The sequence below is a fragment of the Lissotriton vulgaris genome, chromosome 8 (genome assembly GCF_964263255.1).
Source record: "Lissotriton vulgaris chromosome 8, aLisVul1.2, whole genome shotgun sequence".
Lineage (NCBI taxonomy): Eukaryota > Metazoa > Chordata > Amphibia > Caudata > Salamandridae > Lissotriton > Lissotriton vulgaris.
The window spans coordinates 607,790,628-607,810,805 of NC_141696.1; positions in this window are offsets into that span (position 1 = coordinate 607,790,628).

Sequence of the window (20,178 nt, forward strand, 5' to 3'; positions counted from 1 at the left end):
AGGAGTCCTGACAACATTTTGGCCCGGTTCCACTGCACCTGCTGCACCAATCAACTCATGACCCTAGTGCCTGAAAGATAACTACACTTGTGACTGCCAGTTTAGTTGTAAAATATAGCAATAATCGGTGTTTAGTGGGGTGCCTGGAGCTTTTGGTCGTGATGCCACTCAACTGCTACACTATTGAAATCAATACCCTATTGCTTGCTAGATAACTGCACTTGTTACTGCCTGTGTGGTATTAAAATATGGCAACAGTTGATGTTTAATGGAGTTATGACAACTTTTTTCCCCAGTGCCACTGCACCTACAGCGCCATTCAAATCAAGTAACTGCAATTGTGACTGCCTGTTTAGTAGTCAAATTTAACAATATTATGTGCTTAGAGGAGTTCTGCCAATTTGTAGCCCCTGTTCTACTGCACCTGCTGCACTATTCAAATCATGACCCTGTTGTCTGCAAGGTAACTGCACTTGTGACTGCCTGATTATTAGTGAAATATAGCATAGCTCTTGTATATGAACTTTATTAGTAAGATGCATTGCTTATTGCTACATTTACAATTTGATAATGACCAAATGGATTAAGTTGAAAAAATAACTCTGATTATTGCATACGAAGTGCAAAGAAAAGTATTGAGGCATGAAAAGGAAATGCCACAAACATTCTAAGGCTAAAGCATCTGCTTTACACAACTAAGTTATAAAAAGTAAGCAATCCAGCATACTGTTAGAAGCTCTCTGCCTTTTCAGTTGGAAGAGATCTTATCTTGACAGTGAATTGGACTGAAACAATGTAAACAGCTTTAGTAGAAGTATAGGAAATGCATGCAGCCAGGAGAAGGTAACAAAAAATGTTTCACACATCAGCAAATTAACACAGTAATTCTGCCATGGGAACTGATAAGAGCCTCCTTTTAAGATATATCGAATACAAGATATTTCAGAAGCGCTGTGCAGGAAAAACCTAAAGATGGATTAATGTTGCACACTGCCCCTGCACGGTCACATGAGCAAGCTGCCTAGTGTCACAGTAAGCTTTGTAGCAAGCGCCAAGACACCCGAGGGTATTCAGGCGCTATACAAATGTCATTAACATTGTGCGGAGGTGTGTGTGTGTGCTGTTAGGCATTGGATTTGGCAAAGAATCGTACTCTTCCAGTAGAAAGTCCTAGGCAGAAACTTAAACATTCTACTCATTTAATATATGCTGTATAGTGCAGCACAAATGCAATGTGAGGGATGTTCAGAGAAAATATGCAATTTCTTTATGCTAGCACTTGCTTCAAGAAGGCATTTTATTTGAATTTGATTTTTTTTTACACAAAACCAAGCGTGCTATCTTGGTAGATACTGAATCAAAAACTATGGGTGCTTGGACTAATCTACCCAAGTTACACCAAGTGACGCCACCTTGACGGAAAGTTAGGACACCTTTCTAATGCAAAATACTTTATGTGCTGTAAAGTAAATATCCTTGAAAGAATATTGGAACCTCGTTATTGTGTCTGTCCTGGCCCAAACCCTAAGTACATATGGATCTACATTTCTGATAAGCATGCTCAGCTGAAAAATTATGAAAAGTAGCTGGTGTTTTTTGAGCAATTTATTGGGGCCGGAATGTTGACTTTCAAATTAACTTTGCCAGGTGGCTGCTTGAAAGGCTTAGATCTGGGCAATAGACCATTTTGCCCATGCTTTAAAACGTCCCTGCTCACGTTCCTGCTCCTTCACATGTCCCGATGCTTGCCCTTCACTTGCCTCATACCTCATGCTGATTTCCCACTCTCTCTCATCTCCCAATATTCAATACCTGCAGAGCTTCAATTCCAGCTCCTGCTGCTTCTTCACTTCCTATTGCCTTTCTTTTTTGCAACCTATTGTTGGGCCATTCACACATTTTCTACTCTTTCCTATTAAATACTCTAGGCTAGATTTACTCAAGCTAGCAAGCCTTTTTCGTTCTATTTTCATCTAATTGAGAGAATTAATGTGAGTGCATGTGCGATGGTCATGGGTGAGCGGTGTATGAGAAGTTGGCCTGGTGTATGATGTCCACAGTTCTGTAGGCACCCTGTATCAGTCCAAACAATCCCTTATGGTGGTGGTTGTAAAGTCAACCTTATAGACAAGCTATCCTAGGGGTAGCATGGACTAAGCAGTCTTGGGGCTAAACTCAAGAGGGCATGTGAAGCCAGCTGTTTTACCATATGCAATTTTGTAATATCAAATGAAAGGACACCACACAAGTTATATATTATAAAAATATATGTATTTATTAATAGAATAATCCTCTGTACTCTTTATGAGTGCAGAGGCACAAGCGTTTAAACAAAAGCACAGTTAAACATTCAAAAGTTGCACAATTTTGGATAGGCCCGGTGGTCACTCAAACCATATACTAAAATAGTGGTATAAGTACCACCTCTCGAACAATGGTAAGGCCTAGGGCATTGTGAATCGCTGGGACTACACAGGACTAGCAGTGATGAAGTCGGGAGAGGCCCGCGGGACACGGGAGCAGTGCCTAAAGCACAAGCATACACCAATGCAAAGTCAATGGTGCGTAAAAGTTATCGAGTTACTGTTTTGGAAGTCTTCCGACTGGAATAGAATTACCCCACTTTAAACTAGGACACTAGAGGTGTAAACCACTGCAGGAGCACCGGTGTTAGGTCGTTACCTCACCCACAGGAAGCGGGTGCATAGGTGCCAAAGAGTGTCGGGTTTTGTCGTGGAGATCTATGGAGCCTTGAGATGAAGATGCTGCAGGCGGCCAGGAGAGAAGAGTCCGGTTGGATCCAAGAGTGGATCGAAGATGTAGAGTACCTGAAAGCAGAGGGGACAGAGTCTGGGTCACTAGCCAGTGACCAGGATGGAACCAGGAAGGAACCAGGCGATGTCGGGATAAATCAGGTGGTTGTCGTGAAGCTTGTCTCCACTGCCACGTGGACTCTGGGGCATCGACGGTGACCAAGAGTAGAGCACAAGCTCTCCCACAAAGGCTCTCGCTGTCGGCGGAGTCGGCTTCTGGATCGGAGTTAACAGGACTTGGCAAATGCAACCCACGCAGGATTCGAAGATCGCTTCTTACTCGGACCAGCAAGGTCAGAGCGGTGGCTCCTTTTCAGGGGAGCGAGGGCCAGTCGGAAGCAGCCAGACTAGCAGTGTAAATTTTAAGGTTCGTCGGTTCTGGGGCCACTAGCCAACGGGCAAGCGACTGGACCAACGTGTCGAGCAGGAAAATGCAAAAGGGCCCCACGCAGCACTCGATGAGTGTGGAATGGAGATGTTCGGTGCACAAGCTGCTCGGGGATGGGGCTTCTCAAACCCCAATGCACAGCTTCGAGGGGGCCTCGGGAGCTGCACGGTCAGCACTTTACAGCCTTTTCAAGATGGCCGGCTCCACGCTTCACGTCGCCTCCACGGGTCTCAGATTCGCTAGGACTGTGGATCGGGCTGTTAGAAGTCAGGGAAGCTGGGTCTTGTTGATCTCTGTCGCTCAAGTTATGGCGGGAACTGCAACAAAGCAAACCGTTGGGCGCTGGATGTTGCCTGTTTGCACAGGGTGTAGAACAACAATAGGGCAACCCAATAGTCCCAAGGAACTGGGTATAATCAATAACAAATCAACAAGTGTTCCTGAAGGAATAATTTAACACTACTTATAATTTGTAACTTGTCACAATAGTGAGCATGAAATCACAATACTCAAGAGACAATTGTATCAAAAAAATATATTTTCTTTTTATATATCAATTTCTTTCTTTCAAAACATATACTTTTTTATATTGTATAGATATTGTTCCACATATCCATTCATATACGGCAACAAAAATTGTACTGCGTTTTTCTCAGCATGTGCAGTACGTTTTTGACACTTTTTAGGCGTTATATGGGCAGTATTTACAAATCAACCATATATACATTTCCATGCTGAAAGTGCTGGAGGAGGAGCCACGAGACAAGCGGCCACAGCTGTGAGGAGAGAGGGCAAAGTGAAGCAAAGTGAAGCGAGAGGCGAGGACGAGAGGACGCGAGGACGCTGGTCAGGCAGCTAGGTTACCGGCTACCGGTTACCGGTTTATCTGGCCCCCCCAAGCAGCCCCTAGGCAACAGCCGCTGCCGGACCCGTGTCGGTCCTGCGACTCCCAAACCCCGTGACTCCACAGGGGGGGTGCCGGCCCGCTAGAACATCGCTCGAACACCCTCGCCAGAGCGGGAGAGCCGTGGAAAGAGAGCTGTGGCGAGGCACCTCTGTCTCGGGTGCGGCGCACCGGCAACTGCGGGTCTGACCCGGTTCGACCCGGTGGGTGTGGAGCAGCGAGCACAGCTGAGAGGATCGCCACGCCGAACCACGGGTCACCACGGTGCCGCCACAGTACGGCACTGGTTGGGAGCCATAGAGCAGAGAAGACCAGGGAAGACCAGGCGGCGCCAGGTGTGAGCGCTGAGCTCAGTTGAGCCGAGCGCTGCGAGAACAACACCAGCGCTGGAGGAACAGCTGAGTTAAGCGCTGGGAGAACGCTGGGAGAACAACATCTGAACCCATCACCTGATCCCTGGCTAGGAACCATCAGCAGACGTGAGACGCCAATGAAGAGCTTTCAGTACAGGTACCTCGCTAGCACCGCAATCATTCTGGGTTAGGAGGAGGAGTGACTGGGCAGTGACTGGGCAGCTAAGTAGTGTTAAATTATTCCTTCAGGAACACTTGTTGATTTGTTATTGTTTGCACAGGGTGGTCACTCCTTGACCACAAGGGAGATTCTTCAGTCTTCCACGTCGAGTGGGATGTCGAAGGGTCCAGAGTTCTGTATCAAAGTTTCGTTCAGGATAATCTAATGCTCCTGGGCACAGCTCCTACCTTTATTCCAAACCAAGGGGCTGGATTACCTGCTAAGTCCCTCCAGGAAGGGGGTGGTTACACCCCTTTCCCTTTGTCCAGTTTCGCGCCAGAGCTGGGACTGGAGTGTCCCAGTACCTTTCTGAACTGAACTATGCATGGGAAGCCTTGTGCTCCCCAGGCAGTGTCTAGTTTCATTCAACCCTCCCTGCTACAATCCTCTATCTCCTGTCTGGGGTGGTGTAACACCTCCCTGTGACAGGATACCTTTTGTCCAGGCCTCCCCTGCTGGACTTTCGGTCAGCAGCAGGAGGCCAGACTCGTGTCTGTGGCAGCAGCATCCATTTTGTGATGCTGGGGCTTTGGTTAGATTTAACTGCGTTTAAGCAAAGTACATGTCTTCTCCCTCTAGAAGGGTGGAATGCTCCCCCCCGTCACCAGGACTGGCGAGGGGGTAGTATTCCAAGCGTATGACACCTTACACGACATGTTTTGATAAAGCCAAACCAAAGTTAGCAAGTAACCGTGAGGATTATAATGCACTTAAGAGTATATGGTATGGCAATATCCTGGAACAGCTAAGGGAGTTGGTCCCGACAGCTTCAGACAGGCTCAGCTCATGCTAGAGCACCATCTCACATAAAACCAAGCACTCTGCCTCCAGGATTGTTAAGGCCTGCCATAGGAGTGACTTATAGGTATATATGTGTCCAGATATAGGTTTAGATATAGGTACACTATATGTAAGCAAGGGGCGATTACACCACCTTGCCCCAGCTGAGTGATCAGCTAGTTGTGTCTGATTGAAGGGCCAGCCAGGGGTGGCAAAAGATATGCTGCAGCCCCTGGTAGGCCTTGGATGCACCTATGCCCTGGTACCTATAGTTCACTGTACAGGGGCTGATAAGGTGTCCAGTACCAAATTGGTGATGTACCTAAAGTACACGTATGTGAATTTAGAGAGAGAACAGCAGGCTGTGGGTATGATTAGCAGGCCCACAGCCACATTATGTCGAAAACCAGTGAAGCAAAAAGCAAAAATCTGGGGTGACCATAGGAAAGCAGACCCTACACTCCTACAGGGTGTCCCACACTGTCTACAGTTATAAAATAAACAGTTTGTTTACTTACTTTTGCTAACCTATGCTATTTGTCCAGTCCAGCACCTGCCTGAGAAGTAGAAAGAGTTAAAGAGGGGGGCGTGGCTTAGCGCCTGACGGGGATGGCGGCTCCCGTGTGAGGCTCCTCGGCGGGAACGGGCGGCTGTCTCCTCTTCGTGCTGCCTCAGCACTTTTTTCTGCATGGAGCGACGTCGGAACCTCTCCGGAACGGCGTCGGACCTCTCCGGTCCACTTTCAATGAATATTTCACCGTATTTGGGACAATGTGAGCCTTCTTTTCCTGTCGAAATATCGCTACCGCCATTTTGTTTCTACTCGCAGCGCTGAGGTGCCAATTTTCCTACTTCACAATGGGTTGCTGTGGCTTCTAAAATAGTTATTGCCTTTTTTCCTGCTTCCTTGCTGCTCTGTGGGATACTTTGATGTTTCATGCACGTTTACAGCGCTATTGACTTTGCCTGCAGTAAATGAAAATTTGTGGCGGCCATTTTGCGCTTTTTCTTCCTCCTCAGTGCATTTTTTGGCCACCTCTTTGTCGTTTCTCTACATGGGCAGGTCCAAAGGCTCTTTTTCCACAGTAACTACAGCAAAGCTTATTTTTATCAAAAACTCGAAGGTTTTTACTCAATTTTCTCGCCTACAAGACTCTCTTCCCCGGCTGACGACATGGCAGCTTCTGAAACTGCGTCAATGCCTTCTGGGACATCTCTCACTAAGCGTCTTAGGCAGAATTCATCCTCGCCACCGAAATCCTCTTCACCTGTCTCAATGGAGGTGTTACTGGAGGAAATTAGGGCATTGCTTTTCCTTTATGGAGGACACCAATTCCAAATTGGAGGATACCAATGCTAAACTGCAAGTTCTCACTGACACTTGGTCTGAACTGGATAACAGAGTTACGGCAGTTGAGCAGTCCATTTCCTCCATTACGGACACTTGCACTAAAATTTCCCCTCTCCAAGCTCAAGTTTCTCTGCTTCAACGTCACGTGGAGGAGTTGGAATATCGTAATAGGTGTAATAATCTCTGTATTTACTGCCTTGAGGAGGGACAGGAGGGGTCTGATCCACTTACATTCTTCAAATTCTTTATTCCCAAAGTTCTCCGTTTGCCAGAGGGCACCATTCTTAACATCTAAAGAGCGCATCGACTGGGTCGTCCAGCTCCATCTACTGCTCCCTCACCGAAACCTAGAGGGGTAATCCTGTATTTCTTGGAGTACACGGATCTATTGAAGGTTCTTTCTGCTGCCAAATCCTCTCAACGTGTTACTTGGTCTGGATCCACTTTATTCTTCGCCCAGGACTACGTCAAGGCCACTGCGAATAGAAGGAGGCCTTTCTCAACTTGAGACCTGCTCTTCGTGCAATGGGCGCTCAGTATGGTCTTTTACACCCCTGCCTTTTTAAGGTTACTTTTAACAACAGAACCACTACTTACGAAGACCCACTCTGTCTCCAGAGTTTCATAAATGCTCATAATACCGAATCCATGGACACTTCCTCCTCCAATGTTGGCTGATTCCCTTCTTATATGTTCCCTTCTCTGATTGTTGTCGCAGTTTTCCACGTCTTGATGGTTGAATATTGTATATTCTAACTCTCCCTATATCGTTCTTGTTTGACTTTGGTTAAATATTATATGTTCTGACTTTCCCTGTATTGTTCTCGTTTGACTTCGAGTTTTCATATTGTGTTAATTTTTTCTCCCACAGCTTCTTCCCTTCCTTGATCTGGTGCCCCCGGTCCTACGTCTTGTCCGTTCCCGGCTGTGCCAGCCGTCCGGTCTGGCTCTTCCCCTCCCCTCGTATCCTTGGATACTTTCTTTGTAGGTATGTTCTTCTCTCTTGTACTCCTCTGGTTGTTTCTATGTAAGATGTACTCTTTACATCTTTCCCTATCTTTTGCTTGCACTCTTTTTCTATCATTTTTGTCCTCCTCTCACACTATTTCTCCTTCTCATCTCCCTCTTTTTCTTCTATTCTTTCTTTTCTTCTATTTTCCTCTTCTGATGCTTCCTCTCCCTCTCCCTTTTCCCCCTCTTGCTCTCATTTCTTCTCATCTACGTTTCTATTTCTTTCTTCCTTCTTTTTTCTGTCAGATTCATTTCTCTTCCAGGTTATTGCATAATTTGGTTTCATGCTTGTTTATTGCATTGTATGCTTTTTTCTCCAGCATGGTTGTTTTTCATGAGTTACATTCTGAGTTATTTCATGGAATGTTAAAGGATTGAATAATCCTATTAAAAGACAACGAGTGCTTTCGCACTTGGCTAGACTGAAATCTGACATTGTTCTGTTACAAGAGACCCACCTTTCCGATGTTGAAGCTTCTAAATTGCAACGTCTTTGGGTAGGTCATGTTTTTTCCTCACCTGCTTTAGGGAAGAAGAATGGAGTTGCTATCCTAGTTCACAAAAAGTTTAAGGTCTCTGTCACTCACCAAGAAATAGACTCTTATGGTCGTTGGGTGATCACCACTTTGACTGTTGACAATGTTCCTATTGTTATATTTAATGTATATGCTCCTGTCTCTGTTAATAATACCTTTTGGCCTTTTATCTCAGACAAACTCCTCTCTTTTACTGATAATTATATTATTTTTGGTGGCGAATGCAATCAAGTCCACGACCCCATTCTTGACAGACATTCCCCTGTTAAGTTTGTTGCTTCGATAATGCATAATCAACTTACTTCCACCATTAAACGAAGTTCCCTAACTGACATTTGGAGACTTTGCCATCCTGATTTTCAAGAATATAGCTATTTCTCCCCTCCTCACAAAACTCAATCCCGTATTGATTATCTGTTTCTCAGTCAGTCCCTGACCCAACATGTTCTTTCCTCTGATATAGGTTCCATCCTAATATCCGACCATGCCCCTGTTATAGTTGATTTTGACCTTATTAAGCATGGGTGAATTTTGCGAATTCGCGATCTGCGATCTGCAAATTTGCGGATTTGCGAATTCGCAATCCGCAAAATTCGCAAATTTGTGCGAATTTGCGGATTTTTGTTTTTTGCGTGTTCGCGGGGTTTTTTGCGTGTTCACTGTGTTTTTTGCGTGTTCGCGGGGCTTTTTGCGTCTTCGCAAGCCGCTTGCATGGCGAAGTTACCCATGCAGTCGTTTATGGGCACAGCACCCTCTGGTTCATCACTGCCACCCTCTGGTTCACCACTGCCACCCTCTAGTTCACCCCTGCCACCCTCAGGTTCACCCCTGCCACCCTCTGGTTCACCACTGCCACCCTCTGGTTCAGCAGAGAAAGAGAGGGAGAGAGAAAGAGAGAACGAGAGAGAAAGAAAGAGACAGAGAAAGAGCAAGAAAGTAAAAGAGAGAGAGAAAGAGAGAGAGAGACATGGAAAGAGAGAGAGAAAGACACACAGAGAGGGAGAGAGAGAGAGAGGATGAAAGAGAGAAAGAGAAAGAGAGAGAGAAAGAGGGAGAGTGAGAGTGAAAGAAAGAGAGAGAAAGAGAGAGAGAGCGAGAAAGAGAGGATGTGAGAGAGAGAAAGAAAGAGAGGGAGATAGAGAAAAAGAGAGAAAGAACAACGGAGAAAGAAAGAGATAAGCAGAGAAAGAGGAAGAACTTGAAAGAGAGAGAGAAAGAGGTAAATAGAGCAAGAAAGGAGAGGGAGAGAGAGATAGATAGATAGATAGATAGATAGATAGATAGATAGATAGATAGATAGATAGATAGATAGATAGATAGAGAGAAAGAGAGGGAGAGAGAGAGGGAGAGAGAGAACGAGAGAAAGAAAGAGAGGCCGGATCTCTGAAGGGCCAGATTCCTGAGTTGCCCCTACAGAACATACAGCTTTTTATTTTTAGCAAAATGCATATGAAAATTGTGCTGTAAAGGTCTCTTTTAGTTTAACCCCTCCTGACAACTCAAAATGGGTGTATTTGCCATCCTCTCCCTTCTTCCTGTTTTTTTATATCTGTAAGTGCTTCCTGATGAGGTTTAATTCCTTGGACAGGTGCCTCGTTGCCTACTTGTAACTATTCTCTGACCCTGCTTCAAGGGTCAGAGCAGGGTCAGAGAATAGTTGCAAGTAGGCAACGAGGCGCCAGGAAGCAATTAGCAGCAGGTGCCCAAGTTGAATTTAATTTCTTTGTAACCCTTTTGTAAAAGGTTACAAAGAAATTAGGTTCAACTTTTGCACCTGCTGCTGTAACCCTTTCTTGGCTGGAAATTCGTCTCCGCTGATTCGTGGATTTTACCGCAATTTCACGAGATTCGCGGATCGCGAAATCGCGGAAAATCCGCAAATTCGCCCGCGAAACGGATTTTACGCCCACCCTTAGACCTTATTCCTTTCTCTCCTCCTTCTGGAAGATGGCGATTTAATAATTCCCTTCTCACTGATCCCAAATTCTCTGGCCAATTCAGCTATTTCGCAGATGATTTCTTTCTCATTAATTCCGTTCCTGGATCTTCTCCATCCATGATCTGGGACTCATTCAAGGCTGCTGCTAGAGGATTCTTTATTAACTATGTTTCTCAAAAGAAAAAATTCTTTGAGAAGCAGTCCTCTCTTCTCCTTGCCAAGATTAAATAGTTAGAATACTCTTATTATCGTGCTCCCTCGGATTCATCTCTAAAAGACCTTCTCTCTGCCAAGATTACTTTTAACAAAATGTCTACTGACGCCGCGTCTTCCTATCTCTTAAAAAGTAGTGCCCGCTATTACGGTGGTCAAAACAAAATGGGGAAACTTTTGGCTAACTATTTGAAGATTAGACAAGATAGAACCCGGATTTCTTCCATTACTGACTCTTCTGGTTCGTCTCTTTTCAAAGATGCTGATATCTTACAGGAGTTTGTTACTTTCTATAAACAACTCTATACTCCTGAATCTATTCCACTTCCTTCGGATCTCTCTTCTTATTTTCACTCACTCGCTCCTCCCCTTTCTTCTCATGTTGACTTTCACTCGCTTGAAGCAGATGTTTCTTTAGCAGAAATTTCTCACGCAGTCTCGGTCCTAAAACATGGTAAGGCCCCTGGCCCGGATGGTTTCACCATTGAGTTCTATCAACATTTTTCAAAACTTCTCCTCCCCCGTATGCTCCTCCTCTTTAATTCCTTTATTGCCAGCGGTCTCTCTCAAGGTACATTTCAAGAAGCAATGATATGTCTTATCCCTAAAGAAGGTAAAGACCCTGCTTTCTGCAAGAAATACCGCCCCATTTCCCTTGTAAATACTGATTATAAAATATTTACCAAATTGCTAGCTTTACGTATTGACCCTATTCTTCCTGAACTCATTGGCCCTGAGCTTTCAGGCTTTGTCAAAGGGCGTCTTTCCTCTGATAACTCTCGAGTTTTCTTTAATATTCTCAGCAAGGCTCCTTCCTTTAACTTTCCTCTTGCGGCTATAACCCTGGATGCCGAGAAGGCGTTTGATAGAATTAGTTGGGATTTTATGTTTCATGCTCTTACCTGGATTGGTTTCCCCCCCAAGCTAATTTCCCTTATTTCTCTCTTGTACTCTGGTCCTAAAGCATCCATTTTTGCTAATGGGAAAATCTCTGATTATTTTTCTCTTTCTAGAGGAGTTCGTCAGGGCTGTCCTTTATCCCCCCTTTTGTTTATTGTAGCCCTTGAACCTTTTCTTACTAAAATACGTCAAGACTCCCAAATTACTGGTTACAACCCTGGCCCCAATCAGGTTAAATTATCTGTATATGCAGATGACATTCTTTTGTATTGCTCTAACCCTGACTCTTCCATCCCTTCTTTTCTCCGCCAGGTTGATGCTTCCTCTTTAGTTTCGGGTTATCGCCTGAATCGGGATAAGTGTGAAGTTCTACCCCTTAATATTTTATGTCTCAAACATTATTTTGACCAAACTGGCTTCTCCTGGCAACCAACCAAAGTTAAGTATTTGGGCTTATGGTTTTCCCCTACTATCTCCGGCACTCTAAATGCTAACTTTGATTGCATTAAGAAAAAGTTATCAAACTCTGTCTCCAGATGGCATCCTCTTTTCCTTTCCTGGTGGGGGAGATTAGACTCCATTAAAATGATGCTGACCCCTATTATTTTATACTCTCTTTCTATGATCCCAGTTCGGATACCTTCATATTATTTTAAAAGTTTGGACTCCGTTCTATCCAAGTTCCTTTGGAAGAACAAGCCCTCCCGCATTGCCTTATCCTCGCTTAAAAAAGATAAATCTAATGGTGGTCTTAAATTCCCTGATTTCAAATCTTATCACTATTCCTTTATTCTTAAACAAGCCTCTCATTGGTTGTCTACTGATCTTCCTACTTATCCTCCAGTCTGGTTATCTTTGGAAAAATCTCTGATCTCTCCTTTTGATTTTCCAGAGTTTCTGACTTTTTCTGCTACGACATCCCTTTTACGTTCTCCCATCATTGCTCATTCTCATCGTCTTTTGGCTCCATTATTACCCTCCTCGTATCCCTCCTGTGTTTCTCTTCATCAACAATCTATTTGGCACAACAAATTACTACGAATCAAGAATCGTTCCTTTTTATGGAATTCTTGGAAATCCAAAGGACTGATGTGGATCTCCCAGCTCCTTCATAATGATACTCCCCTACCCTTTGCTGATCTCCAGTCTCAATTTCACCTTTCTAATTCTGCACGAAAACAATATGATCTTTTACGTCCTGCTCTTCTACTTTACCTTCAATCTCTCCCTCCCTCCCTCCCAGGATATACCTCCCCTTTGCAATACTTTCTCCTCGCTGTTGTAGTCCTCTCCTTCGGCATCTTGCATCTATAATTCTTTGTTAAAATCTCCTACGCGTCTTAAAACAAAGACTGAATTGGCTTGGGAACAAGACTTATCAGTATCTTGGCCTATCTCTCTATGGGATAAATTATGGTTAAAAATTCACAAAACTTCCAGAGCTGCCAACACCACTCAAACGTTATAATATGTATATCAGCGACTGCTGCTTTCTCCGGTTAAACTGGCTTCCTTCTCTTCTGACCTTTCCCCTACCTGCTGGTCCTGCCCTTGTACTCATGCTGATTTGCCTCATATGTTATTTCAATGTCCCAATGTCACCACTTTTTGGCACTCAGTTTTGTCCCGCATAAATACTATTTTTACTATACAAATCCCCTTTTCCCCTTCTAATATCCTTTTAGGTTCCTTGTCCCCAAATCTTCTTCAACACCCTTCTCACTTTAGACTACTAGATTTATTTTTAGCAGTTGCCCTACACCTGATTACCTCCAATTGGAAGGATTTCTCAAAAGTTACTTATTCCGCTTGGTGGAATGCGATTTGCTTTAATCATAGGCTTGATACCTACTATGTTACCCCCCTTTCCCTGGCTGTAAAGAGAGATTTATTGTGGATTCCTCTTACCACATATTTATCCACTTGTTCCCCTTCCAGCTCCACCGCTATTCCAAATCCCATCGCTGGCTCTGATGAAGTCTGCAAACCTCCTTGATTTGTCCACTTGTTGTCTTTTTCAAGATCCTTTCTTTTGTACCTTTGCCAGATGTATTTTATTGCTTTTACTTTATTTTCACTTGATATAGATTTTATGCATACAATGTTTACCTTGTTTCTGTTTCTTTCTTTTTGAACTTCTCATTTCTCTTTGACTTACAATAAGTGTTTATTGATGCCATTTATTATATATTTGCTTTATGCCCAGTTGTTTATGCATATATTGTTTTTTACCCTTTGAATGCACTGTTGTATTCTCCTATTTTACTTGGTTTCAATAAACTTAAACTTAAAAAAAAGAAAGAGTTAAAGAGGATGTCTATTTGATCTGGTTATTCAGCAAGGTTTCAAACCTTTCACAGTATGTAGGCCCAGTCCAGCTGCACAGGTCTTCGCCTTTATTCAGTATGTGCCACTTATTGCGCAGCAAAAACTGACATGGTGTAGTCCCTCTTTGACTGCATCATCCTTGTGGAGCTGCTGCCAGGGGGTGTAATCACAATCTGCTGCATTCTGAGTAATATCATGAGGGCATCATTTTTTATTTTTTTTATTTCTTTATTGGGTTTTCTCCATCTCAGCCGCTCGCATGCAAAACAACAGGTATACATTTATGAGGGCATCATGTTATGAATCATGATGACATGCAGTAAACCGAAGCAATCATGGGCACTGTGTGCTTGAGTGGTTCTGACAGACCAGATACAGTGTAACCACATTGATTGTGGGTAGATGTGTTGGTTGGTTCCGTAGTATTTCTGTTTTTCTGACATGTAGGCCACACCTGTCATATGTGCATGGCAGAGTGGCATTATATACCCCTCCACGACTCCACCATCCATGTGGAATGCTGCTGGGCCTGTGCAATCACAGCCTATTGGTAACTGACTCAGAGTCCCTGTTCCTCAAAATTGGAACTGGGGTGGAGTAAACCCCCAAAAATCGTTATATGCACTTTCCCATAAGGTGAAACACCAGTCTACTGCAGAACATGCAGCAAGCTTGTTCAAGCTGCTAGACATTCTGTTTATCTAGTCCTGAGGAGCCAGAGAGACACTGTTTGCTCCATGGTAAGGCCCAGATGTAAGCTGACCAAGGAAGAGCATTGTCAATGATCAGACCAAAGTCACCAGGGGCATGCGTAAATGGGCCGAAAATGGATAGAGTGGGTATTTGGAAAGAAAGTAAATGCTTGAATACGTTGTTGTAAGTAGGTGCCTGAGTTAGTGTAAGTTTGTGCATATTTTGTGACAGTGAGTGAATACAAGAGCATCTAGGTGTGAAGTACTGGGTTTTTAAGAACCCAGCGGTGCCAGGGACACACCCTATGATCTTGAGTCCTTCCTGTTTTAGACTACAGAAACACAGAGTCTTCTAGGTGAAGTCAAAGATCGAATTTATTGGCTGCAGCCAGTAACAGGTATCCTAGAAGTACAACACAGTGTATATTCTCAGGAGACTGCTCAATCTTACAAAGCCAGCCTTCTCCTTGTATACAAAATATTATGCTCTAGGCAAACATTCCTTATTTTACAGTTGACCATTCACATATTTTCACTACAAAGAAATAGCAGAGTCATGATGACAAGCCCATATTTCAGTTTGTCCAGCCCACAATCAATCACCTGGCAAGGCCCAGTATTTTCATCAGATATCGACAGACCCCCAATAAAAACGGGCACCTCCTCCTCGTAAAGCAAGTCATAAAGAAAGAAACTGGGACAGGTGCGTGTAAGATTAGGCATGGTTTGTGTGCGATGAAAGTTTTAGGATATGTTGTGCCTTGATACTAATCTCATTCGGCCACTGGGAAAGGAACTTGCCGAACGGGTTTGGCTTCGGGCAGTGGAGTCAGCTTGCCCAGGTCACAGAGGAGTCAGCAAAGGTGTACGTGTCCTTCAGACTCGTTTTTGGCCTTAGTCATTGGCCTATGTGAGGGCAATCACAAAATGGCTGCCGTTCACAAAATGGAACCCGAGGGTTCAGGACGGAAACTCTGATTTCAGGGTGATTTCGTCACCTGAATATGACGAAAATGCTTGTGCATAGTATTCTAATCATTCTCGGTCTGCTGATACCAAAATCGTCATGATACGACGATGTTTATAATACGGGTCCAGAATTTTCAGTACCACGGCCCGTCCTTTTGCCCTTACATAGGAAATAACCTATACTCAAGCTAATCTGAGTCCAGGTCTATATTCATAAGGTCATTGAGATGTCGCTGTCACATCATCCTATTACTTAGCTCGTCCCTCGATACAGGTTTCCTTACACACGATGTAGCACAGAGGCTACATATAGTAGGAGCACACTGTACGCACAGACAGAACAGGAAAAGAATGGCTAGGATCATCCCAATGATCATTAGAATTTTCCATCCCCAGGCGGATATCAGTTCCCAGAACCACCCCATCAATGACCAATCTCCTTTATCCATGTGAATAGATTCAGAGATCTTATGCAGTTTGGAAATGGCCTGGTAGACTGTCGGAGCGTTATCTGGAATGAAAACACAGCAACTTGATTGGATCACTTTACATACCCCACCTCGGTCTGCAAGTATGACGTCTAATGCGACCCTGTTCTGAAGAGTCATAAGGCGATCCGACAGGAGCTCAGCAGTCAAATTACTAAGGGCACCAGCGGTTTCAACTACAGTGGATTCAACCACCCTTGTCAATTGCCTTATGTTCCTGCTGTTCACCATAGGCCCCCAAAACGGCAGAAAACCCTTTACGAAATCTCCAAATTCTTGTCCTGCAGTGTCTTCTTTACTGATGACACTTCTAACTATCCTTGTCTTATGGTAATCTGCCGCGGCCGTGTAGGTGGGAGGCAACAGGAACGAAACAAAACATGTGCCCGAGAAGTCAGGGGGCAACCATGTATAGGCTCTATCATGGCAGATGAAATAGGTACCCTTAGCTGCTAGGAATGAAGGGGAAGTCCGAGACGCAAAAACATATGTTTCAGTGCAGATACTTTTCCCTAACTGAGCTCTGGAATTCTTGCCATTACCGTGCAGACATAGGTGACCCTGATGGGGTACAATCCAAATCGGGGAGGATCTCTTTGCTCGCTGGTTCTCACTCAGAGTAACTCCATATTCTGTTACGTTCCATCTACCGTAAGCCTGTAACTCATCTCTGGGAATCGTTATATACAAGTCAATGTCTCTGCTCATATTTGTGATTCCCACTACCAATGCCTTGTTGCTCGAGTTACTTCTCGTGGAACGTGGGGGATATGGTTTGATGGCATATATGAACATCGTCTGAAACGCCCACAAAGAACCATTGTAGCTAAATGGTAAGACAAAATATGGGATACCCTTATCTGTTGTATGTGGCATAAGACCACACACCCAACAATTAGTTGTGCTCACTACTAACTGGTGCCGGTGCAAAAGCTGAACGAATGAATTATTGACAAATTCCATTCTTCCAGCAGACTCGTGTTCAGGCAGAGGGTGAAAAGAATGTGAGGAAACAGTAGAAGGAGGTATGGGCTTTGTAGTGGGTGCAAATGTCACTTGAAAAGAGAATAAAACATATCCTATTAAAAACGTCATTATACTAAGCAACATGAAAATACATAATTTCAAAAATCGTTTCTTTGTCATTATTATACACATTCTGGCTTTAGAGTCCATCTGTTTGGCAGGTCTCTCCATCTCGAAAAACTCCATCCTCTCTAATTGCTGCTCGCGGCGGTAGGGTGTTCTATGCTAAGGAATGCTTCTTTCAATCCAGGGGAACTCCCTTAGACCAACCAGGACCGTCGACCTAACGTCTTCGGCTGCACCCCAAAGACTTGGGCAACCACGACCCTACAGCTGAACCCGGATGGCGGTTCGAAAAACAAAGATAAGAAAGTTTCTCAGATGAGAGAGCTGCACTTTCAAAAATAGCAAAGAAAAGGAAATTTTTATTTGTCCATAGTTCTCGGCCTTAGATTATAACGGCTTTTCCCAGGTACTGTCTGGTTCTGGAACAAAAACTCAGGTTCTGTAGTGTCCAATCGAATTGACGGTGGCACAGCTTCTTGCAAAAGATTGTCACTTTCTCATTCAGAAATTGTTCCTTTTAAACATGCGTCGCTAAAAGGCAGAAAACGAGGCACAGTCTCAGTTTCAGAGTCAGCGATACCTTCCTGGACCCACCGGTCGTACGGCAGAGGCAAAGGGACCCTCTTGCAGTGTACGCCGTGGATCCAGTTCTTCTTTCCTTCCACTCGAACGGCTGATCTTGTTGAGAGAAGGACTAGGTGGGGGCCGGTCCAACGGGGCTCGTCATTCTTTGTCCGCTGGAAGTTCTTGACCAGCACTCATGATCCAGGATCAATAGGATGTCCTGGAGCTTCAGTAGCCTGAGGCAGAGTATCGTGCACCTGTTGGTGTAAAACACGCAATTTAGCCGTCAAATCATACAAATAATCGAGCAGTAGAGGGTGTTCGATCTCATTGAATTTTATTGGCCTTGGGACTCCCCATATGTTGGCCGGGCGGCCGAACACGATCTCATATGGACTAAGTCCCACTCGCGAATGCACAGTCATTCTTGTCTATAGGAGTGCTAAGGGCAAAGCGTCAGGCCATTTAAGACCAGAGCTCGCTTGAATCTTGGCTAATTTCAGTTTTAGCGTGCCATTATAGCACTCTACTAGTCCAGCTGATTGGGGGTGATTTGCAGCATGGAATTTTTGCTGGATACCTAGCCCTTCACATACTTTCTTCATCACTCGACCCACAAATTCACTCCCATTATCACTCCAGACCATTCTCGGCATTCCAAACCTAGGGAAGAATTCTTTGACAAGAGCTTTAACTGTGGATAGGGCAGTGTTGTCTTTTAAGGGATATGCATCTACCCATCTGGAAAAGGCACAAACAACAACGAGTACGTATTTCAAATTGTTGCACCTTTCCATGTGGATGAAATCTAGCTGCAAAACCTCAAACGGATACGTAGGAGGAGCAAAATGACCAGCTGGAGTTGGGTTACAAAAACACGGGTTAACCCAAGGAGTCACTGGGACCTGGGCAAAGTATTGGTACAAACAAAATGGTCCCAGACAAACAAGTAATAAACAGAATCATAACAAGAGTAGATACATACACAAGTAATTATAACAGCATTGTTTTTAATCACAACGTGTATTATATAAGAATCATTCATAAAAATGAGTACAGGTTAAATCACATATAGTGCCCCTAAGAATGAGATAGGGAAGGGTAGTGCTGGGATAGTGAAAGATGAGAACTAAACAGAAGGTCATGAAGACCAAAAATATAACAAATCTGTCAATGAGCTCGCTGACAGGAGAGTTGTTTCCAATTTTGATCCAGCGCTGTCCCTTACATACCGATATTACTAACTTTGCAGTTGACGTCTACTCTGCCTCTGGCAGAACCCTCATATTGCTCCATGATCCACAGTTTTGAAAGCCCCTCCTGTCAGCGAGCTCATTGACAGATTCGTTGCCCCATCCCCCACTACTCCTGTCCTGATGAAGACCCTCTAGCAAGGCTTATACCACGCCTGCATTTCACCTGGGTCGAAACGTCGAAACTCCTTCCTGTGTTCAGCCTCTGTCATCATTTATTATCATTGATTTCCTTTGAGGCATGATTGTCTAAAACTATTGATTAATTTATCGTTCCATTGTGTTTTTTCTTACAAATTTTGTTATATTTTTGGTCTTCATGACCTTCTGTTTAGTTCTCATCTTTCACTATCCCAGCACTACCCTTCCCTATTTCATTCTTAAGGGCACTATATGTGATTTAACCTGTACTCATTTTTATGAATGATTCTTATATAATACACGTTGTGATTAAAAACAATGCTGTTATAATTACTTGTGTATGTATCTACTCTTGTTACGATTCTGTTTATTACTTGTTTGTCTGGGACCATTTTGTTTGTACCAGCTGGAGTTGGGGTTCCCCTACCAGGATTGTATTTCAGACACACCATGCAATTCTTCACCACATTCTCTGCACACTTAGGAATTCCAGCATTTTGCCATACTGGAGCCAACAACTTACAAATCCCTTTCACACTGATATGAGCCATTCCATGAGCCATTGTAACCACTGCAAGCACATACGCATCGGGTAACAACCAATGCTGATGTTCTGACAATTCAACCCAACAACCATTTGTATCCAATTTACCCGTACTCTCTCTCCACACAGTCAACTCTTTCTCTGAAGCTTCAGATTGAATAGACTTCACACTCTCTATCGTATCTTCACACATCCCAACGTCACCAACCCATCTTGCAGGGCCTGCAACATACATTCGACTCATCACATCTTTTGCTGTTTTTTTTGCGATTTCGTCAGCAAATGCATTTCCACGACCAACATCATCTGTCACCTTTTTATGAGCACTACATTTTACGATTGCTACTTGTAATGGCAAAGTAAGTGCCTCAAAGAGTTCATTTACCAACTGACCATGCTGAATCTTGGCTCCATGCGAAGTCAGGAGCCCACGTTCACGCCACAAACGTCCAAAACTATGAGCCACGCCAAATGCGTATTGACTGTCAGTATATATGGTCACTTTCATTCCTTTTGATAAAACACACACTCTCGTAAGTGCAATTAATTCTGCTGCTTGAGCTGAATTATGTGGGATGCGTGCAGCTTCAATAATCGTATGCAAAGTCGTGACAGCATATGCCGCAGTCGTATCACTATTCGGAAGCTTGAAGCACGAACCATCAACCCACAAAGTACCATCACACTCTGAAAGAGGAG